At 40.8% G+C, this 14,672-nt stretch overlaps 1 protein-coding gene across 4 annotated transcripts in view; it reads left to right on the forward strand.

Annotated features, from left to right (window-relative positions):
• ZNF280D (zinc finger protein 280D) overlaps window positions 1–14,672 on the forward strand; it is a 248,542-nt gene that overhangs the window by 128,759 nt on the left and 105,111 nt on the right. The window contains exons 1-2 of one of the 4 annotated variants that reach the window (XM_032481104.1): window positions 8,906–9,053; window positions 12,787–12,924. The exons of 2 other annotated variants lie outside the window; for them this stretch is intronic. The gene's annotated coding sequence lies outside the window, so the exon portion shown is untranslated. Of the gene's footprint in view, window positions 1–8,902; window positions 9,054–12,786; window positions 12,925–14,672 lie in introns of those variants that run through there. One more of the 4 variants, XM_032481103.1, reaches the window with a different exon arrangement.

Here is a 14,672-nt window from a genome sequence, read left to right on the forward strand (position 1 = left end):
CACAATTACCAAAGTATGGAAACAACCTAAGTGTCCACTGATGGATGAATGGGTTAAAAAATACATATATATTCACACACATGGGAATATTATTCTGCCTTTAAAAAGGATGAAACTTGCCATATGCAACAATATAGATGGTCCTTGAGGGCATTATGCTGAGTGAACTAAGTCAGAGAAAGACAAATACTGTATGATTTCACTTATATATGGAATCTTAAACAAGCAAACAAACCCCAAACTAAAAACCAAGCTGATAGATACAGAGAACAGGTTGGTGGTTGCCAGAAGTGGCTGGTGGGGGTGGAGACAACGGGGGAGAGAAATGAGTGAAGGGAGTCAAAAGGTACAAGCTTCCAGTTATAAGATAAGTAAGCCACAGGGATGTAATGTACAGCATGGCCACTATAGTTATTAATGCTGTATTGCATATTTGAAAGTTGCTAAGATAGTAAATCTTGAAAGTTTTCATAGCAAGAAAAAATTTTTATAACTGTGTATGAGGACAGATATTAACTAGATTTATTGGGGTGATTATTTCACAATAAATACAAATATCAAAAAGTCATTACATTGTATACTTGAACTAATATATGGTTATATGTCAATTATACCTCAGTAAAAAAAGGAAAAAGAAAGAGTCCAGTGACTCAAAATAGCAAGCTTATTCTCTTGCTCACAGTTCTGTGGATGGCTAGGTAAGACTCTGGGCTCCAGGGTCTGAGCTCTACAATGAAGATTCAGTAGAGGGCATCTCCATGAGTCCCTTGTCTTTGGACCAGTGACTGCTTAAGGTATGTGGTCTGCTCCGTGTGTCCACTCTGAGTCCCAGGCTGAATAACCACCAGCCACACTTCTCATCATTGCTTTTCTCTTCATTGGAGCACAGAAGGGCAAACTCAAACACTAAAGCCTGTTTCAAGCCTCTGTTTGAATTACAAATGCTGTCATCCCATTGGCCAAAGAAAAACATAAGATTAAGCCTAACACCAATGAAGCAGGAGGGTGTAGTTTGAGCATACAGGAGGAAGTATTTGCTAAACAGTAATCCAACTCACTCACACATATGAAGTGCAGTGGGAGAGAGCAGAAAGGATATTATATCAATCAGAGTTCTTGGTTGTAAACAATAGAAACAGACTCTGGCTTACTTAAACAGAAAAGGAATTTATTAAAGAGCTATTGGTTAGTATATAAAGTCTCTTGGAACGGTTAGTACATAAAGTCTCTTAAAAACCAGTCTCAGAGACCATGCATTCAGGAACAACTTTCAAAATCACACAGAACTAGGCTGGAGAGGAACTAGCACAGACACTCCAGCTCAAACCGTCCACACCACTGTTGCTACAATTTCTGGCACTGTTGTCTCTAGAACTGTTTTAGTTGCCTTCCCTACTGCTACACATTGCCAGAGTTCTGCCAAAAAAATAAAAAATAAATAAAAATCCATGCTTTTTCATCCCATTAGCTTCTAATTTGTAATCTAAGGGAGATATATCTGATTAGTAGATCCTAGATCATGTGCACATTCTCCAACTACAAGAGAAATGGAAAAGCAAGTAGCTGACATTTTCAGTTTCTGTGGAGGTGGAAGCCTCTGTCCCATAAGAATGGGGAATATCTCAAACATAGGGGACTCAGGTGCTAGGTAGCAAAAAAGGAATGAGAAGTTTTGATTACAAGCTGGCAGATAAGGGCAGAGACAGCAAGGAAGGTTTCCCAGAATAGGTAAGGTTCAAACTAAATCTTAAAGAATAAGTAGGAGTTAGAAAGTTGGAGGTTAGCATGAATAAGGAAAACATGGTATGTTTGAGAATCTGCAAGTGGTTCCACACGGCTCAGCTGCAATGTACAGGAACGGATGCGTATGAAATGGCGGTGAGATTAAGTGAGAGAAAATGGGGATAGATCATGAAAAACCTTGTACGTCATGTTAATAGTTCAGGTTGCTGTGTAGGAAATAGAAACGACTTTAGGTCTTTCTGATAGAAAGGTATTTAATGCAGGAACAAGCAGTATTAGCAGAAGGGCTGGAGGAATCGAAGTCAGGGGGCTGCTGTGATTTCACAGCTGAGATCCAGGGTTCAGGAAGCTGCTGCTGCTGCTGCCACTGATGTTGCCTCAATTGCCTCTCATATGTGGGGCTGGTGAATAGACACGAGAACTTAGCTACTGCAATTGCTGCTAACAGTCATCTCTTCATAACCTTGCTCACCACTAGAAGCTCCAGTAAGAAAAGATGGCTTCTACCTCATAGTTTTCCAAATTTGGTGCAGATGCATCAAGTTGGGAGAACCTACTACACCTAGAACTCTAGTGGCAAGGCATGTGAGGAATACAGTTTTTATCTTTCCATCATCTCCATTAGAAGGAAAGTGGAATAGTGATTCAGGTAGCCAATCCATATTATCTAGCACACCATGTGAAGGAACATGGATTTTATCTTAAGGACTATAAAAAATTGATGTATTTTTAAAGCATGAATGTTACATACTTAGATTTGCTTTTTAGAGAAAGGTTTTTATGACACAGGAAGGAATTAATCTGGGAGTATACAATAGATTTTTCTCACTCAAGTGAGAAAGAATAGAGGAACTAGAAATCAAGAATAGGGAAAGGGTTGGAAAGTAAAGAAGGTAGAATCTTCAAAACTTGGTACAGGGTTGATTGGTTATGGTGGACACTAGAGAAGGAGAAGCTGAGGGTTACTCCTAGGTTGTAGGGTTGGACAACTGGAAGGATGGTGATATGGTTCAACAAAATGGAAAGATAAGGAAAAAGAGAGGGAGCATAATGAATTAAGTTTTAGGAATGTTGATTTTTTTGGTTCCTGTCGGACATCCAAAATGTTGAGTGTGTGGTAAGACATATGACTCTGCTGCTTTGAAGATATAAATTCAGGAATCATGAGTATAGAAATAAAAGTCAATGTCCTAGGAAAATTCAGTAACAATGTAACTGTGTAACTAACATTATCTAATCAAACTAATAACCCCCAAATCTCTGAGACTTAAAATATTAAGGTTTATTTCCTACTTAACCTCATGGTCTAGTGTAGACTGATGTGTTTGGTGGAGGAGGTGTTTCTGTTCCATCAGTCATTCAGAAATTCCAGGTTACTTGTACCCAGTACCTCCACATTTTAGGGATTCAAAATACTCCGGTGGGTCCTCTGTACCAACTGATGAACAGAAAGATCTTGGAAGAATCTTAAGTGGTTTTAGAGGCTGGACTAGAAGTGATGTTGGAATACAGCCTTTTAAACTATCTGTAGCAAAGGACCATTTTTTAAAAAAAACTTTTCAATTGTTGCAGACTGTTACTTTTATAAAAGACAGTAAACATGTGAGAATGTGAACAATGGCTCATTAAGAGCATTGCATGGGAATAGAAACAGCAGAACAAGGGAGAAGAGGAAGCCAAGTGTGCCACTCAGGATCCCGTTAGGAGACAGAAGCATACTCGTTATTTTAACAAAGAGAATTTAAAATAAAGAACTGTTTAAGGCAAAAAAGGAACATTAAATATTATGGATGTAGCAACTACAGGATGTGGCGACCACCTCTAGGGCTGAGGGAACAAAGAGAAGATGAATGACTAACACTGTCTCAGTCAGTTGAAGCTTCTATCACACAGATACCACAGACGGGGTGATTTAAACAACATACATTTATTTCTCACAGTTCTGGAGGCCGGGAAGTCAAAGATCAAGGTGTGGCAGATCTGGTATCTGATGAGGACCTGCTTCCTGGCTTGTAGACAGCTGTCTTCTTGTTGTATTGAGAGAGAGAGACAGAGAGACAGAGAGACAGAGGGAAAGTAGAAAAGTGGAAGGGGAGGAGGAGGAGGACAGGAGAGGAGAGAGGCACTCCCCAAAGGCCCTATCTCCAAATACTGTCACACTGGAGATTAGGGTTTCAACATATAAATTTTGGGGAGACACATATATGCAGTTCATAACAAACACTTAGAAGCTTGGAGGAATGGCTCCATGGAGCTGAAATTCAGACCTCTGAGAAAGGGGCACTGCTTAGCTGGTGCTGGAGTCTAATCTTGGAGGAGAGATGCCATAGAGCTGGGAACCAGGAGAGGGTGATAGTGACTGGTGTTGGAGGGGGTGATGATGGCTGGTGTTGCTATCTGCCTGGGGGTACAAGGAGACTAGTTCTACAAGTGTTGGGAAAACTATAAACTGGATACAGCCTTTGCTACTGGAATGAATTTTTGCTGCTAGGACTCATGAAAAGTTGTGGATACCTCATGACAGGAAAATAAAGCAAACAGAAATAAACAGGAAGGGGCAAGGCCCTTCTTCCTCTTCCAGCCCTGCAGTCTCCTTCAGTGTCCTCTGTTGGCAGAACATAACAGGGAGCAGTTGGCAAAGCACAAAATTGGTTTGCAGATGCCCAGCCCCCAGCATCACAAAGCTGAATTAAGAAGGGTGGCTTTGGATCTAGGGTAATAGCTTAACATGCACATAAGCAAGGATACAATTTTAGATAAAAAGCTACAGAGGTAGCTTCAGCCTGATCCTATGGGAGAATTCTGGAGTGTAAATCATGCCTCAGAGCAGTTCCCACCCAAGACAGGGGAATTAAGGCTTTCACACTCCTGCATTTTTATCAGCCCTTGGTTAAGATCTGGCCCCGAGGGACATTTACCAGGGTAATTTCCCAGGTACTTCCAGTCTCTGCAAAGGCAGGCAAAGTAGCTCCAGTGGCCCAAGCACAGTCCTCTGAAAAAGAGCTGCAGATCTTGGCTGCTGGATGTAAAAGTGCAATGAAACTTGGGGCAAAGTGAGCACCCCCCAAAAGATGGATAGATATCCAAGAGTAATTGCAGAAGCACCAACAATATTCCCTCTAGAGACATAGTTCTAAAAGCTCCATTATTTTTCTGCTTTCTTGAGCAAATCTCTCTTTCTCTCAATTTAAATGCTGTTGCTTAGAAGAGATGCTGGTTAAAGGGTACAAGTTTTCAATTATAAGATGAGTAAGTTCTGGAGATCTAATGTTCAGCATAATACTGTATTCTATATTTGAAATTTTCTAAGAGAGTAGATTTTAAGCTTTCTCACCCTCTCTGCCCCTCACCCCATCCCCTACACATGAAGTAACTATGTGAGGTCATGGATGTGTTAATTAACCTGATTGCGGTAATCATTTCACAATGGATATGTATATCAAATCATCACATTGTACATTTTCAGTATATATAATTTTGTCAATTATATCTCCATGAAGCTGGAGATAAAAAATAATGGCTGCTACTTTGAGGCTATCTGAAACAAGAGGTGCTATCTGAAAGTAAACATGTGTAATCTGATCTTTTCCTAAGGGCTGAGTCATTTTGTTCAAATCCTACTGTGGTGTCCTTGCTCAAAGCTTTTAAAATCATATCTCTTTCTCTCTGGAATGTGGAAGTATTGTGTTTTCAAACCCTCCAAGGCCCCCCAATGCTGGACTCTCTCTATTCCCTTTCATTTCTGTTTGTAAACTGGTTAATTCTCTTCTACACTAATCTCTTTCTGGTAATACCCTACTAATCACTTCAAAAATCACCAACATCCACTGTTAATATTGCTTTCTGAACTCTTCCCTTGGAGCTACAAATTATGTGTTTGTTCTCATCTGCTTTCTAAAGTATTGTAGGCAGCAGTTTAGCCACTGCCTGACACAAATCTAGAGCTGTTTAGCCTACTACATGTTTCATTAATTCCTACATGACTCTCTAAATTCATGCCACGTATTTTAGATTTTTTGTCATAATAGGCTACCATTTCTATTATTAATCAGGGTAGGTAATTGTTACTGTTATAACAAACAACCCTCAAATCCTAACCCAATAAGCTTATGTTTTTCTCTAATCTGTACAATGAGGATCAGTGAATGAATGTTTCCTGTGCAATTATTAAAAGACCCAGGATCCTTCCACCTACTGTTGCTGCCATTCCTTAGCTCCTCAGAGTTTTCTGTATCTGGCTGACCAATGTTGAAAAACAAAAAGGAGCTATAAATTACTGGAGGTTTCAAGGGTCAGGCTTGATTAGGCAATCAATGCTTCTGTCTATATTCCACTGGCCAAAAACAGTCACATGGCATGATGTAGAAGTAAGGGAGCCAGGAAATGTGGATTTCCTGGGTACACAAGAGGAAAACAATATGGTGAATATTTATCATTGTCTCTGCAGTTAGGATGCTTTCAGTTGCAGATAACAGAAAACCAAACTCAAATTGGCTTTGTCAGGGAAGAAAAACTTTTTTTCCACCCTCTTAGATTTAGTTTTGGGGGGCCTGCAAATTAAACTGACAAAAGACAGGTTAGCAAGGGAAAAGACAGATTTTACTCACAAATTATGTAGGGGAGTTCACAAAAAAAAAATGTCACTCAAAGTGGTGGTAAGAATTTGGGGCATATATACTATTTTAATAGATGAAGGGGAGGGGGAGAAAGGCACTCATGTGAAAACAAATGACTTCTTAGAAGCAGGGCAGAGGAGAGAGGGCATTTATGGGAAAACAAATGACTTTTAGGAAAGATAAATGGGCCAAGAGAAGAGGGGAGATGTGATAGTTTTGCGAAGATGTCTGTTTAGGTGTGGTAACAATTCTCATAGTCTGTAGTGATAAGACAATCTTCCCTGGTTGCTCCCTGGGAGGAGATTTATGACAATTGAGTTCTTTTGGGAGGCTCTGCTTTGAGGCAAATAAAGGACTTCAGGAACTCAAATGCCTTTGGCTAAAAATAATTTTTAAGCTACAGTGGCTTATTCTAGACTCCTTCAACTTAAACAGAAAAGGGAGTTTACTAGCTCATATAACAGAAAAGTCTAGCAGTAGCATGGGGTTCAGGTTGGGTTTGATTTGGAGGTTTATGATGCTCTCAGGGTTTTACTTCCTTTTCTTATGATTGATTCATCCAGCCCTTCTTCATCCATGTTAGTTTTATTCTCAGTTGGCTCTCAGTAGCACACACACGAAAAAGGTGGTAACTCTTCCAGTATTCACACTGTAATACCATATCATCCAGAGAAAGAAAGAACCTCTCTTCTGCCCAAACAAAAATCCTGGTCTTCACTCTGATTGGTTTCTGAAACATAAACTGGTTCAAAGGGAGATGAGGGTAATTCTGATAGTTTTATGCTGGTTGGATTATTCTTGGAGTTTGAGAGGGAGGTGGTGGTTCAGCCAAATGTTGGTGAACACAATAGACTTGTGGAATAGAATCTGGAAAATCACCTACATCCATTTCAGTTAGGGAAGGGTGGCACATGATCTCACTTAAGGAGAATGAGTACTGTGATGATTCTTAGTCTGTACAGATTACAAAGGGGCAGAAAATACAACGTCAGGAAGAGAAGCACTTAAAAAATGATGGGAAGGTGTGGACAGTATGTCAAAAGAATCAAGGCAGTTGTGTTTTAGAAGCCAAAGGAGGAGTTTTGAGGATGGAGTAGTCAAATAAATTATCCAATTTATTTTCTCTGTGTTGATTTCATACTCACCAGACATCCTTCAAAATTTGGCCTCTTGTGTAAATGTTCCTTTTGAGTGAAAATGTGTACAGAATTTTCTGGTCTTCGTGGCAGTTATGTTTTTCATGGTGTGGGGTGGGGGGAGAGAATAAATTGGTTTTTTGGTTTATATATCAGTTTCTAGTAAGTTTGGTTGGTATGAATCATCCCAATGGATTTAAATTAGCTCTGGGGGCTAACAACTCTGTCTCTGCAAACTGAGGACCAGACTGTAGAATATAGAGTGAAATCTTAAGTTCACTTTCATATTGTAACGTGCTTTGCTAGCCATTAGGAACTATATTTGAAATACAGTTGACTTTAGAATGCTCCAAGATTTTTGAACTTCTAGCTTTCCATGTTTGTTATTTTGATTATTCTTTGTCTTTTCCTATAAAGCTTATTTTCAGCGCCAACAAAAAAGGGAAAGCTGGCTACTTTCCCTGGCCCAGCTGGGAGAAGAGAAGGTCATGGTCATCTGTAGACATTCCAGGTTTCTAGAGCTAATTCAAGTGGCCTTTGGGGAAGATTGATCTGGGAGTGGTAATTAATAAGGAAACAACTGTAATGATAAACCCTGGAAAAGCTGGGGGCAGTCTGGTTGAGAAAAAAGAAACTAATTAAAATAGGCAGGAATAATTAGTACGATCTAGCGATTGAACGGTAAGTGCAGTGATTGGTGTGTACTAAGGGCTTAACAAGGCAAGATTTCAAATCCAGGTCACTCGAGAGCTAGACCACTTCGACCTCATGAGGACAACTGGTAGAGGAAACTTTCCTCACAGATCAGAATACAGTGTTTAGCAAGTATTTATGCAGGCAGTATCTTAGCGAGTGTTCTAGTAAGTGCACTTATATTTTCGTTTTTTTTTTTTAAAGTTATTACAGGCATCCATATGGCAGTTAAAAATTAAAGGAGACATAAGCAAAATCGCATGTTTGAAACAAATTTGGCAAAATCAGCCAATTATAAAAAGAAACGTCTCCACTTATTTTTCTCATCCGGTGTATGTCTTTGCCGCTCAGGTACAGCATTTCTTTTTCATGGCTCCTCTCTTCCTAGACCTTACGTTCCAAGCCTGTGGAGAACTAGTTGTTAAAGACAGGGAGGCCCCGGAACTCGCGTTTCCACGCCTTCAGATTCGTTGCGGCCCCGATTTCGGGGTTGCTGGCGGGCGAGCAGACGGCCCTCACAGCGGCGCCGGGTCCGGCCAGGACCCTGGCCCTCGGCCGCGTGCGGCGCGTGGCGGGGCGCCGGGGCCTTCGAGGGCCCGCGACGCGGCGCACATGCCCGCGCCCGCCTCCCGCGTTGGCGAGAAGACAGGGAGTCCGGACACGCGGAGGCTGACCCGGAGCCTACCCATGAGGCAGCGCGCCGGCTCCAAGAGACCCCCCCCCCCCCCCGCCCACGGCTCAGCTGCCTGCTCCGCAATGGGAGCCGCTGCCGTCGCCGCCGTGTAGTTTTTCGTGCTCCTCCTTTTCCTCCTCCTCTTTCTCCTCCTCCTCAGGGCCCCAGTCAGGCCGATCCGCTCCGCTCACGGTAAGCGCCCCCCGCCCCCGCCCGCCCCCGCCCGCCCCGCGCTGCAGCAGGCAGAGGCCCTCCCGCGCGGCCTGCGCCGCCTCGCTCCGGGGGCGCCGGGCTGGGGGTGTCGAGGCTGGCGCGGGTCGCCGAGAGCACCCAGGGCGCGGGGGAGGGGACCGGCTGCGCGACGGCGGCGGCGGCCGGACCGCCATCTTGCGCCGGCCCCGGCGGGGGAGGGATCCCGGCGCGACGCGGCGGCTGGCTGGGTGCGGGAGGCCGGGGCCGCCTCAGCCGCCTCCCGGCCTCGCCTCCCAGGGCCTGTTCGCCCCTAGCCTGCTGCAGGCTTTTCTCTCCGAAGGCTGTTTCCTTGGTCTTCCGTGCATTTTGTGGCGATGTTTGGAGGGACCCGTGCTCCTCTCGCTCCCGCTTTCCCCCGAGTGTCCTGAGTCGTAGGCATAGACACCAAAGGGGGTGACAACTTGGAGGCCTCGGGGACCTCGGGGCCCAGGTTCCCCCGCCCAGGTGACCCGTCTTTCCCGCTCACACCCTCCTCCTTGTCAAAGGACTTCCCCGCTCTGCCCTAGACGTCCCGTCATTGTCTACAGCAAAGGGGCCCTGAGGAGAAACGTGGACTTGTTTACACGATTTCCTAGCAGAGCCTGCAGGTTTCACTTCTGGAGACGGAAAGAATGATCTCACTCCGAGGTTTATCCTGCCGTAGAGATGGAAGGACTGCCCTCCCAGCTTATCTCCAGTGTTAACGCTTTTCTGGAGAAATCGGCTAGGGAGGAGAAACGTCAAAGTGAACCCGTTTCTGCAAGCACGGGAGACCTTCGTCCAGGGGTTTTTCTTTGTTTGCGAAGAGGTGTTAGTTTAAAGAGGGAATTCTGAGAATTTAGACTTCATTTATTTATTGTTTTCATGTTTGTATGGACTGTGTATTAAGAACAATGCTGTCTTTGGCGGCATTAAACGTAAAATTGAAACGAGCCACCTCTTCGCGTTTGTGAGGTGTCCTGCTTTGGGGGATTACTGTGCCAACGCAGGCTGTCCCTGAGCAGAAAGTTACTGTGCCTGCGATCAAGGCACGGGTTTGTTTAGGGAATTAAGTTGGGACTATGTGGTCTCGATGTTTTAGTTCCATTGCGTTTGTATCGGTCTCTGATACCGCCTTATTTGTTTCTCCTGAACCCTTTTGCGGTGATCTGTGTTGATAGAACTGAGGTGAGGAAAGAGAGCTCTCCGGGTGAGAGGTCTTTAATGAGGTCATGGCTAGGAAGTGATAAAGCCATTTCTAGAATCTTAGGTTTTCTGATGCCTCATTTAGGGCTCAATTCACTAATATTAAGTGTCATTTTTTTTGTGAGAATGAGGTAAGTGAGAAGAGGCAAAGAGGCTCACCTACAAAATTGAAGAAATACTGTTCAATTGCCCTTACATTTATGTTTTTAAGAGTTCATTTCTTAGCTTCTAAACTTTTGTTATTTTAGTTTTCATGTTATTTTTTCCCCAAACATACCGAAAAGTTGAATAGCCCAGGTGAGCACTCATACCTACCGCCTAGTTTTTCCAGTTGTTACTATTTTGCCACGTTTGTCTATCTGTTACAGGTTGTTTTTAACTGAATGTTTTCAAAGCGTGTTTCGTAGATAGTGACAATTCACACCTAAGTACTGTATGTGTTTCAGTATGTATTTCATAAGATTAAGGCCAATTTTTTATGTAACCACAATACCATAGTCACACCCTACATAATCCCTGATAATCTTATATATGTATGTAGTATGTATTCACGTTTTCCCTGTCCTTTTTAGTCATTTATTTTGAACTAGTATCTAATTATGCACTACATTTGTGTTTCTTTTAATTTATTGTAGTTTCTCCCCTCCTCCCCCCTTTTTGGGGAGGACATTGACCTTTTGAAGAGAGGAGGTGGGTAGGCTTGTAGAGTAACCCCCATTCTGTATTTTACTCACAATTTCTTCCTCATGGGGTTTAATTGTACCCTCTACCCTCTTGTAAACTTGAAGTTAGATCTAAAGGCTTGAGTAGTTCAGGCTAAATATTTTTAGCAAGAATGTTTTATAAGTCATGCAGTGTATTGCACATTATACAACATCAGGAGGCACAGAAAGTAGGATTGTTCTATTGGTAATCCTAAATTTGATCTTTTGGATAAGGCAGTGACAGACTACCTATCCATTTTAAGCGTTTCCCTTTGCAATTAGCAGTAATCCATGGGGTGATATTTTGGCATTAGTATTTGGTATGAATTTACCTGTAGTAATCTGATAATACACAGTTGAGAGCAATCCTCTAGAAATGGGTGTTTGGGATGAGGGATGGGAGCAGTTTTGAAGGACAGGACTAACTTATCTAGTTTAGGGAACTTGGAATTGCTGCTCCATTTGGCACCAGAGCCTAGGGTGATGAGGGGAGAGGAGACAGAAAGTAGGTATCGGTAGGTGTTTGCCCCCTTTGAAGGTTTGCTTAGGACCCTTGTAGCAGTAGGAAGCTGTGATTATAGAAAAGGTCTGGAGTAGTTTAATGTAGGAGGTTGATGATCCTCAGCATCTCCGTTTTAACCCATTTTTCCCAGTTAGGCTGTCTAGTTTAGTCCTGATTCTTCAGTCTGGTGTTTTATTCTCAGAATTGGTTTACTTAATAGGGGAGAGGAGGTCAAAGGGATAAATAATTTTGTACCCTCTTCTCTCACACTTGTTTTCTTTATTCTAAAGAACATTTAGAACCATACCAAGATTTCTTTTTCTCTACAGATTGGGCAGGGTATGTACTTAACATGGAATAGCAATTTTTGTAAATAGAAAGTAAATTATAGTTTTAGATGACAGGAAATTGGAGATTACTGACAACATATTATTTCAAAATTAACTTTTGAAGGTTGAGAAATATTTATGACATATTAAGTAGATATATAGTCCTGAATAGCTTATTTTTTCCTGCTTCAGAGGACTCAGAAATATTTGATTTTTCAGTCAGGTTATTTTAAAGAGATACATAATGATTTACTTGGTAACTCCTATCAAAGATGTGTTTTTATTCATTTTTGCAAAGCAGTTTTGTTTTAAGGATACTTTTAACTCAACATACGAGGAAAAAGTGATTACTATTTTCTACTAGATCAAAAGGAACTATTTCTTTTTATTTCTTTGCATTTTAAATTATTTTATATAGTTTTATATCATTATATAATTTAATTTATATAATATACAGAAGAATAAAGGGATAATATAAAACAAATTAGCTTTTAATAAGAATTTAAAGTTACCAGATGTATTTGTAAGTACTTAGTGAAATAAAGAACAAAAATCTATCTCATGCATCTAATTACATACCACTCTCTACAATTAATATGTATAACCTTTGAATGCTCTTGGCAAATATTATAATTGTAGCACACATTTTTGTTTTGTTTTTAGTTTTTGTTTCCACACAAAGAGCATCTTTCTTCCTTTATTCTTCCCACTTAGACCTGTGCACAAGAATATTGTGGTTATAGCGTAAGCCCAAATTCTCTTCCTAGTTTCTGCAACTGCTTTTCCTAGTTGAATGAGTAATCTTCTTGGTAACTTACAGTTTTGTAATTGAAGCTTTCCCCATATAGTGACCGTAGTATCAATCATAGGCCATCATCTTTAAGTCATTATTTTGCAAATACAGTTGACCCTTGTACAACACAGGTTTGAACTATACAAATCCATGTGAGTTTTTTTTTTTTCCTCAATAAAAGTACTGCAGTACCATATGATCAGCAGTTGGGTTGAATCCATGGATGCTGAACCATGAATACAGAGGGCCAACTATATACACGGATTTTCAACTGTGCAGGGTTTGGTGCATCTAACCGTTGTGTTCAGCAGTCAGCTGGGTAGGTTCTGACTTTCTTAATCAGTGTTTATCCCTCCTTTATTCTATTTATAATGTAACTCTCTTCAGGTTACCTTATGCAGGGTTTTTAAAAAATCCGTTGATGCTTGAGAATGCATTGAGCTGAGAAGAGTAGTTTTATTTAGAACAGTAAGAATCATCAAATAGGTTTGAAAACCAGGTTATGTGCAGTTGACTTCTCTAGCTTTCTCTTTGGGAAAGTTCACAGAAGTTCAGCCTTGTTCTTTTTGATACTGCCAAGTAAGGGAAATTTCTTGCTGGATAATACCATGCCAATTCTAAACTTATAAAAAATTTATCCTAAGTTGTATTTCTGACACAGTTTTCAATTTTTTTTGTCAATTCTTGTAATACTCTTGGTTCTTCTCTCACTCCTTTTCTGAAACAGTTTGTGGATCTGCATCTTTCAAGCTTACGATGTTATACTATCACATGTTGCCCAGATTTTGTATACTGTATTTCCCAGGTTTTGAAGGTATATATACCTGAAATGGGCATCATTGAATACGACCAACTCATCAGCTGTCATACATGAACTTAGAATATATTTAACATTGTAAATAGTGATTTGAGATTCCAGATACTTCCCTAATAGGTTCTAGTTTATCATTCCTTCTGGATCTCCATTTTGCATGTGCATCATTAAATGTAACACTTGAAAAATTTTTTGAAACCTTCAGTGGTTCAAAATTTTGTTGAAGGGAAGATGGCCATCTTTTTGCTTCATAATTGCAAGGTATCTTGAGTTTTAGATTTGTAGACACCAATTAGAATAATCATTCCAATGAACTTAAAAGATTTCTGCATCATCTGTTTCCTTCTAGTCAACATTGTGTATACACCTGCATTTAACACTTCTCTACTTAAGAACTGTATCAAATTAAATTTTAGCCCACAAACATGAGGATGAAAGAATACTGTTACATATCCTTTTAGCAAAAGAGCATGATCTGCATTCTTATAAAAATATTGCATGATCCAGCCCTTCCTGCTGAAGAGAACACTGTATTTCCTTTTAGTTTTTTAGAAAATATTGTTCACTCATTGATTGTTGAGTTTGAGAAAAATTTTCTAGGATATTTCATCTGAAGACTTTGTCTGAGATTTCCCAGATTTCACTGCCATTATTACAGTCTGAAGTGCTTGCTATCTATCTTTGCATTTATCTTCAGGTTCACCTAATAGTTATGAAATGCCTCCTCTGTCAGTTTTCTTCTTTTCCATTTTGGACAGAAGATAAATAGTTCTGAATACTTAACTGTGTTCACGGAAAACTACAAGCAGATTGAAGAGGATCAGGTCATGCCACCCTAAAATATGCCACTTTGATATAAGGATTATTTTGAGCAGAAGGCAGTTGAGAATCAACAGATGCAGGAAGAGTTTTTTCCCCTCCCATAAACTACCTAAAAGTAGGGCATACAGTTCTTTTTGTGAAGGTCTTTCTCCTGCTGTACCAGGGAGGGAGGTGTGACTCTTATCCCCAGAGATGGAGAGTTGACACTGAGATGAGTTTGCACAAACAGACCCAACTAAAATAACCCTTACCTTCTATTAGTTCTACCACATATTTTCTAGTTTCTTCCCCGTGATTTATTGATTCTCAAAGCCCCAATTTCCTTTTCTCTGTTAAAGTGGTATATAAACCCCTGAGGCTAACTGCTTCTTCGAGTTTTACTTCTTTTCTGTGAACTTCAGTGTATGTAAATATTAATAAAGTTTTTGTGC

This window comes from Camelus ferus, chromosome 6 (assembly GCF_009834535.1).
Source record: "Camelus ferus isolate YT-003-E chromosome 6, BCGSAC_Cfer_1.0, whole genome shotgun sequence".
Classification (NCBI taxonomy): domain Eukaryota; kingdom Metazoa; phylum Chordata; class Mammalia; order Artiodactyla; family Camelidae; genus Camelus; species Camelus ferus.